This window comes from Camelus ferus, chromosome 1, assembly GCF_009834535.1.
Source record: "Camelus ferus isolate YT-003-E chromosome 1, BCGSAC_Cfer_1.0, whole genome shotgun sequence".
In the NCBI taxonomy this organism is placed as follows: Eukaryota; Metazoa; Chordata; class Mammalia; order Artiodactyla; family Camelidae; genus Camelus; species Camelus ferus.
Genome location: NC_045696.1, coordinates 7279693 through 7287260, shown reverse-complemented (window position 1 = coordinate 7287260; position 7568 = coordinate 7279693). Strand labels below are relative to the sequence as shown.

At 49.2% G+C, this 7568-nt stretch overlaps 1 protein-coding gene across 1 annotated transcript in view; it reads left to right on the top strand.

Annotated features, from left to right (window-relative positions):
- The first annotated feature begins 3962 nt into the window (after nt 1–3962).
- The window catches only part of DYRK1A (dual specificity tyrosine phosphorylation regulated kinase 1A), a 128658-nt gene continuing 125052 nt past the window's right edge, over nt 3963–7568 (top strand). Inside the window, 1 exon segment of the mRNA XM_032467019.1 lies at nt 3963–4790. The gene's annotated coding sequence lies outside the window, so the exon portion shown is untranslated.

The following is a 7568-nucleotide window of genomic DNA, read 5'->3' as shown; positions in this document are numbered from 1 at the left end:
GAAAATTCTCTCTCACATACTACTTTCAGGACTGCAAATTGGTGAAATCATTCATGAGGGATATTTTGGCAACGTGAATCAAGCTCTTTAAGGATACGTGCCCTTATCCGAAAGCAATAACTGGACAGGTATGTAAAATGTATACATGTGATGTTGATGCAGCTTTATTTGTAATAGCAAAAAAAAAAAAAAAAAAAAAAAAAAAAAAAAGAGGAAAACTTCCCTAAAAAAATAGAGGGGCAGTTCAATGAATTATAGCCCATTCAACTGATGGAATACTTGTAGCTTTTAAAATAATTAACTAAATTTTGGTTGATTAACACAAAAATGTGTTCACAACATAACTGTAAGTAAAAAAAGGCAAAAGGCATATCTTTGCATAATCTTTACCTCTTTATTGGTTTCCATATTGTAAAGCTGTCTGTAATGACCATATGTTCCTTTTAGTTTTTTGGTTTTGGACCTCAACAGTAGAGAAGTGAGCATTAACTTCTGAGTTCATACAGCATACAATAGTTGTTAGCTTAAATAAGGGCCCTCTCTTGTTTTAATCTATTTTGTTTCTTTTTAATCTGGTTAATATATATGAATTACTTTTAAGTTAGAACAAACAATAAAGCTTGTACAGGGAACAATCAAGAACCTTCACTCGGAAGTCTGTGAGAAGAGAAGGGGTGTCAGACTCTGGCCTCTCCAATGTTCAGGCATGAGCTGTAAATTGCACACCTTGCCACCTGGTGTAAGGGGCAAAACAGGATTATTAGTTGGTGTGTTCACTTTTGGAATGTTTGGGTTATAACTCCCAGTGGGGCTCCAGGTACTGAACCTTTGGGCTCAGTATAGTGCACCACCAAGAGCGATCACAAACAGATATGGAACCAAGTGAAAAACCTGGCATCCTGGCTTGGATCTGTGCATTAATCTGCCAGGGCTGCCATTACAAGTACCACGTACCAGGTGGCTTTGACAACAGAAATGTATTGTCTCACAGTTTTGCAGGCTACAAGTCCAAAATGGAGTTGTTGGCAAGGTTGGGTCCTTCGAAGGCTGTGAGAGAGTCTGTTCTAAGCCTCTCTCCCAGTTTCTGAAAGCCTCAGGTGTTCCTTGACTTGTAGATGGTGTTCTCCCTGTGTCTTCACGTCATCTTCGTGTGTGTGTGTGTGTGTGTGTGTGTGTTCCAAATTTCCCCTTTTTTAAGGACCCCAGTCATGTTGGATTAGGGCTCACTCCAATGACCTCATCTTGATGACCTCTGTACAAACCCAGCCTCCAAATAATCTTGGATCATTTTGGTGTGGCAGAAAGAACGTAAGCTTTCCAATTACACATGAATTTAAATCTTGGCTTCACCACTTCCTGGTGGTGTGGCTTTGGGAAAGTTTATTTAATTACTCAGAACCTGTTTTCTCACAGGTATAATGGGGATGTAATGTCACTGAGGATTGCTGGAGGCTGTTACTATCTGTGATTTGGGGGGGGGTCTCTGCTTTTAGAGATTAACTTCTACGAATAGATACATTTGTAGGACATCTGTCAGTGGATCTGATGGGGGAGATTCTTAGATGACAGCAAGGATTTAGTTACTGAACTTGGTCAAGACCAAACTGGCGTCTGTACCAGAGTCCTTTCTGCCTACATGTGTTCACTTGTTTGGGGCCAGCATAATTTACAGGTTACTTTTTAGGTGAAGCCTATGTAAAACCATTTTACAGCACTCCAGCCCAGACATGTGGGCTGAAGACATTTATTGATCAATGTTGTGTAAGGCTGTCACATTGGGGGTGGGGGAGGGTAGTGGAGAAAAGGTGAAGCCTTCTAGGTACGAAGCAATGCCTTCAATTACAGCGTGACTCTAAGTTCCAGATTCTGCCTCACCCACATCATCTTCTAGACTGACTTGACCAAAAGACAAGGTCACATTTCTTGAGACACTGCCATATTCTTTTCAGATTACCTAGAAGATTAATTAGGAAAGCTTCTTTCATTACTAGCAATAAAAAATGGACTCAAATTTAGTGTTAAAGGTTGCAAATGTGTAAGTGTTCCTTCTGATAGACGTGGAACTGTGCTGGAAGGGGCGGGGAGCAAGAGAATCAGGCAGGTGGAAGGAATTGGTTGTATCGGTGAAGTATGAGCTGGAGAGGAATCAAGGTAGGGACATTCTCTCTCCCCAGTGGGGACATTCTCTGCCACATCCTTCAAAACAATGAAGTTGAATGTAGACTTTAATTACATTAGCAGGGCAATTTTGAAAAACTCAGCCATCCAAAAAAACTTTTGATAGTTATGGTAACTTCTGATACCACGAGAATCAGTCTAAAGTAAGCTATTTGCCTTCTTTATCTTAGGTTTAGTCAGCTTTCTTTCATGGCCTGTGCTAATTGGAATGGTTGCCTTAGTATATCAAGGTTCTGGTAACTGTAGGAGGCAAACATTTGTTGGAAAAACTCAAGTGTTTTTCCTTGAGTCATATAGGATAGAGATCAGTATTTATTACCAGGTTGTTTTTCTTTACACCTGTAAGATTGTATCTGCCTGTGAACATTTAAAGCTTAAGAAAAAAATTGATGTGAACACTATCACAAGATGGCAAAATCAAGTGTAGAAATCAATCAATAAATTAGTGATGGTGTAAAATAATATCTATAGTATCCTTTTTAGCACAACATTGGATGCCATTTTACTAGGATTGGTACAAAACACAATTTTTAGCCAGCGGCTGTCTACAAATTACAAAGTAGCCAGCATAGCATGGCTATGGGCATACCTGAATTTTAATGCCTGAGGAGCACACCTAGCGATATTTAGCCAGGCAGAAGGGATAGACAGAATAAGGATAAACCAAAGCCAGAATATGAATGAACAATTGTGGGCGAATTAGGAATCTGCAAACTGAGATGGTGCATGAAAAGGAAAATCGGGGAGTTGGACGACTAGGATATAGTCATAGCTTAAAAGGATTAATTCTAGGAGTATTCCGGTGCAGAAGGAAGGCTGTGCCCAGAAAGGTGGGGAGGGGTTGGAAATCGGTGGGGAAGCCTGTGAGAGCGTGCACAGCCTAAAAAAGTTTTTATGATGGCTCCGTCCATAATTTCTGAACGCTGGCATTGGTTGCTGCAAAAACCGAATGACATGATTTGATCAAGGTGTCAGCTGCAGGGGCATCCCAGATTCGGGCGAAGCGTCCGGAATTCCTGAGATGTCTGAAACACGGAGGCGGCCTCTTCCCCACCCCCAGCCGCGGCCTCCGTGGGCATTTTCCGGCGAGGGAGGCACGCGAGCCCTTGGAAAAACAGTTTAAACGCGCGGACGTGCGCACCCGGACCGCCTCCCCGCGGCCGGCGGGCCGCCCGGGGATGAAGGTGAGAGCCCCCAGCCCGGGCGCGCGGGGGTGGGCTGCCCAGGTCCCCGCGCGGCCGCAGAGCCCGGTCCCCTCCCCCCGCCACGGGCGGGGCTGCGGGCGCACGACGCGGAAGCGCGGGGCTCCGGGGACGGCGGCGCGGAGGCCGCGCGCGCTCTCCGGGCCGCAGTCGGCGCGGGCGCGGGCGCGGGGCGGGGCGCGGCCAGGAGGCCGGAGAGGCGGCGGGCGCTCGCGCACAGGCCCGGCCGCCGCCTCGCCCCCCTTCCTCTTCCCCTTCCCTCCCTCGGCCGGCCGTCCCCCTCCTCTCCCCTCCCCCGAGCGAATCACGCGCCCTCCTCTGACACTCGTAGCGAGCCCGAGCTCCGAATTTATCCTTCACGTGACCTGAGTGGGTTGGGTGGTTGGTTGAGGACGGAGGGGGAGAGGGAAAGGAGGGAACGGAATCTGCCGTTGCCCGAGTAACAGGCCCCGCCCGCCGGCTTGGGGCCGGGGGGCGGGAGGAGGACGTCAGCACGTCAGCCGGGGTTTTGCGTTTTGATTGACAGTTGCTATAGCGACCGGGTCGGTCCGTCGCCATTTTGTTGGTTGGTTTTTTTTTAAACCCTTTCGCTTCCCGCCCGAATAATAATAAAAAGCCCCATTGGAGTGAGGCGGGGGTGGCGGCGGCAAGAGCGGCGGGGGGATCCGGGGAGACTGCTGCCGTCGCTGCTGCTGATCGCGGCCCAGGTCGGGCTCAGGGAGCGGACACCCCGAGCGGGGGGTGCGGGCGCCGCCGCCGCCGCCGCTTCTGCTGCTGCTGTTCCTGCTGCTGCTGTTGGTGCCGCTGCCGCCGCCGGCGAGCGGGCGGGACCGGTGTGAGTGTGAGAGTGTGTGTGTGAGTGAGCGTGTGCGAGGGCGAGGGTGCGTGCGTGTGTGTGTGAGTGTGTGTGAGTGTCTGTCTGTCTGTGCGGGGACTCGGGGGCGGGCGGTTCGGGCTCTCCTGGCGGAGGAGCCGCCGCCGCCACCGTCCGTTCGGGCCCCGGCGCTTCTCGCTGCGCAGGTTTGGAGCGCGCGCCATTTTGTGAGATTTACAAAATCCTCCTCGGGAAGAAGCCGCCGGGAGCGGCCGCGACTCGGCGCCCGGCCTTGCCGCCGCCGCCCTCCGCGCCGGGCCGGGCCGCGCGGCCCCGCCGCCGGGAGTCGGGGTCCGGGGACTGCGGTATTTGCCGGGGAGGGGGCTGTCTCCTCCCCGGCCCCGGGCGCCGCTGGAACCTCGAGCCAGAGAGAGACTGAGAAGGCTGCGGCTCAGCCGCCGAGCCGGGAGCGCCGGGGGCGGAGAGAGGCGGCCGGGGCGGCGCTGGCTGCGGAGGCCGCGGCGGGAGCGCAGCGGCGGGAGCCGGAGACTGAGACTCACCGGAGGGAGCGGCGTGAGCGCCCCGCCATCGTCCCGGTGAGTGTCCGGCCCGGCCGCGGCCCCGCCCGGCCCGGCCTGGCGCCCGGCTCCCCCCGCGGCCTGCAGCCGGGCCCGCGCCGAGGCCAGCCGGGCGGAGGGAGGGACCTGCCATTTTAGGAGGAGGCGCCGCGGCCCGGGGCCGGCCGCCGGGGGAGGGAGCCCGACAGGCCGGGTCCCGGAGGAGAGGCGGGTGCGAGCGGTGGGAAAGTTGCGGAGGGTGGGAGCAGGGGCCGCGGCCTCCCGGGAGCCGGGGCCTGGGGGCCGGAGAAAGCGCCAGACCTTCACTGGTCGCCCGAGCGAAGGGGAGGAGGTTGTCTTCCTCCTCCTCCTCCTCTTCCTCCTCATCCTCTTCCCCCAGCTCCTCCCTCGTCCCTCCTCTCGGTCCCCACCAGTGTGGGAACCGCCGGGGTTCTCCGCAAGGACAATGTACGGGTTAAGAAAATGGGGCTGGCTGCTGGGCGAGGCGCTGGGGAAGGTCGGGGGCCCGGTCCCCGCGCGGCCCTCTGGGGTGTGTGCTGGAGCGAGGGCGCTCGGCGTGCTCCGAAGTTGTGCAGTGAGTGCGAGTGAGCCCGGCCACTCGAGATGGAGTGATGACCTGTTTAGCAGCTGGAGGAGTTGGTGGCTGAGGATGCGTAAATTATAATAGATACCTGGGTATTGCAACAAAACTTCTACAAGTCTATTAATAGGCACAAACCCACTCTTCGCTTAGATACGCCCAAGCTGCTGAATAGCTTAACACTTAGCGAAAGGGCCGCTCCCAGGTCTGAAATAGTTAAAAATGGCAGAAATGGTGAGCGAAGTGACTATTTCTCTGTGCCTTTCGTCCAACCCTAGATTATACGAATCTTGTTATCTAGGTGCAGGGCTTGAATGCCACCCCCCCTTAATTCTTGAATTCCGCCCAGATTGTCAGAAAACACACCTTATAACGTTGTTTTCACACTGATTTAATGATTAAGACGGAGACTGCCGGGCACTCGTCCTCAGGGTTTTACGTGTATTAATTTGCTTATCCTCCCGGTGGGAACTGTTACCCATTTCACAGATGAGGAAACTGAGCGGTGACTCATCCAAGGTCATACAACTGGGACCCTGGGAGACAGGAATCTGTAACCAGCGTGGGCTCTTAATCACTAAGTCATAACTCATTATTATAAATACTGGCAAATTTTGGGGCGATTTGTGTGTCATGACTCAGGATTCTAACCTAGAGGTTGCGTCCATGTATAGAGTTTTGTATGGAATTAACTTGTGGTTTGCGGAAGTGGAAAGGAAAGGTTGAGGTGAGGCTCCCGTAATGAAACTAACTGGTCAGCCTCCCCCCCCCCCCCGCCAAGAAAACTATGTAGACAATTTTTGAATGGGAGGAATTAAAAAATACTCCTTAGTGCGTTTTGTTCTTCACACTTAATTTTAATTATAGGCATCATTTAAGTACTGATGAGTCATAGGAAGTTTTGTGTAAAGTTATTTTTAGTTATTTTTTATCTTTGAACACTTAGATTTCTTCTGTAATCCCTTACACTTTACGTATACAAAGTGCCTAAGAATGGGTATATTTAATACTTTGATTTGGGAGCATTTTAATAATTTAGTGGAGTTACCTTTAGTTCTTGTTTTGTAAAATTTTCCTATCTTGACTAGTTACTTTACCAGAATATTATTTTCAGGTAGACCATAAATGTGAGACTAGAACTAAAATTTCATGTGCTAAGATTTTAAACTGAAGAAGATAGCTTCAAAGAAACAGCAGTTAAGAAAAAAGTTTACTTGGTTATATTAAGATTTTTCATATACATGTGACTTACACTTAAAGTACCCCAGTGCTTTTGGAGGATTTACCTTGGAATAGCAGTGGTGTTTATGGTAGCTGTCCAAATTCATTTAGACTTAAAACCTTGCCAGAAAGTTAAGGACTCCTTAACTAAGTTACTTTGTGAGTACAAAGAGTTCCTAAGAGACATAAGCTCAGAAATTATTCTAGAAGGAAGGGTCACCCCTGTGTCTGTAAGATGAAGGCACACTCCTTTAAAATCTAAAAAAGATTTTGGATTTGAATAGACACGCGCGAGTGTATGGTCGTTATTGGTATGGGGGGGGGATATGGACTAAGTGGCCTGGCTGAGATCTTTGTTGTTGTTAGGAATGTGGAATTTAGGTTTAAGATCGTTTCTTAAATTTCTTTTAAAGACTTTTTGGTGGGGCTTATAGGAAACTTTAACAAACATACAGAATTACTGTGTCCTGGGGATTCAAAAATGAGTTAGTCCAGTCTTTTAAGGGCACTAACATAAAATAAGTGAAGATATTCCATTGTAATGCAGTGTCTTGTTTGGAAACGTAGATAGTTAAAAAAACCAAAACCCTGGGATACAGTTTTTTCCCCCTCTAGGTGCTGTCTTCTGTCTGCCCCTTAGTTTTATTTATGTAGAGTTTTTGTGTTTAGGACTTAAGACGTGGGAGTGGGGAGTGGTAAGTGCAACAACTGGTATTTAAAGAATTTACATAGGTTTTCACAGTGCTATAAATTCTGCAAAGCAAAATTGAAGATAACTTGCTATATATGATTAGAATGACCTTTGACATACATTTTGTTTCGAAACTACACAAAGAAAGAAAATGCTAAGTTGTATTGCATCTTGGGTACTACTTGAAAACAAAAACAAAAACAACAACAAAAGAAAGAAATAACTTAGAAATTCAGATCGCCCAGGGATGTTTTCACATGCTTGTTCATGGTTGGCGACTATCTAGTCATGGGAAGAAAATTTG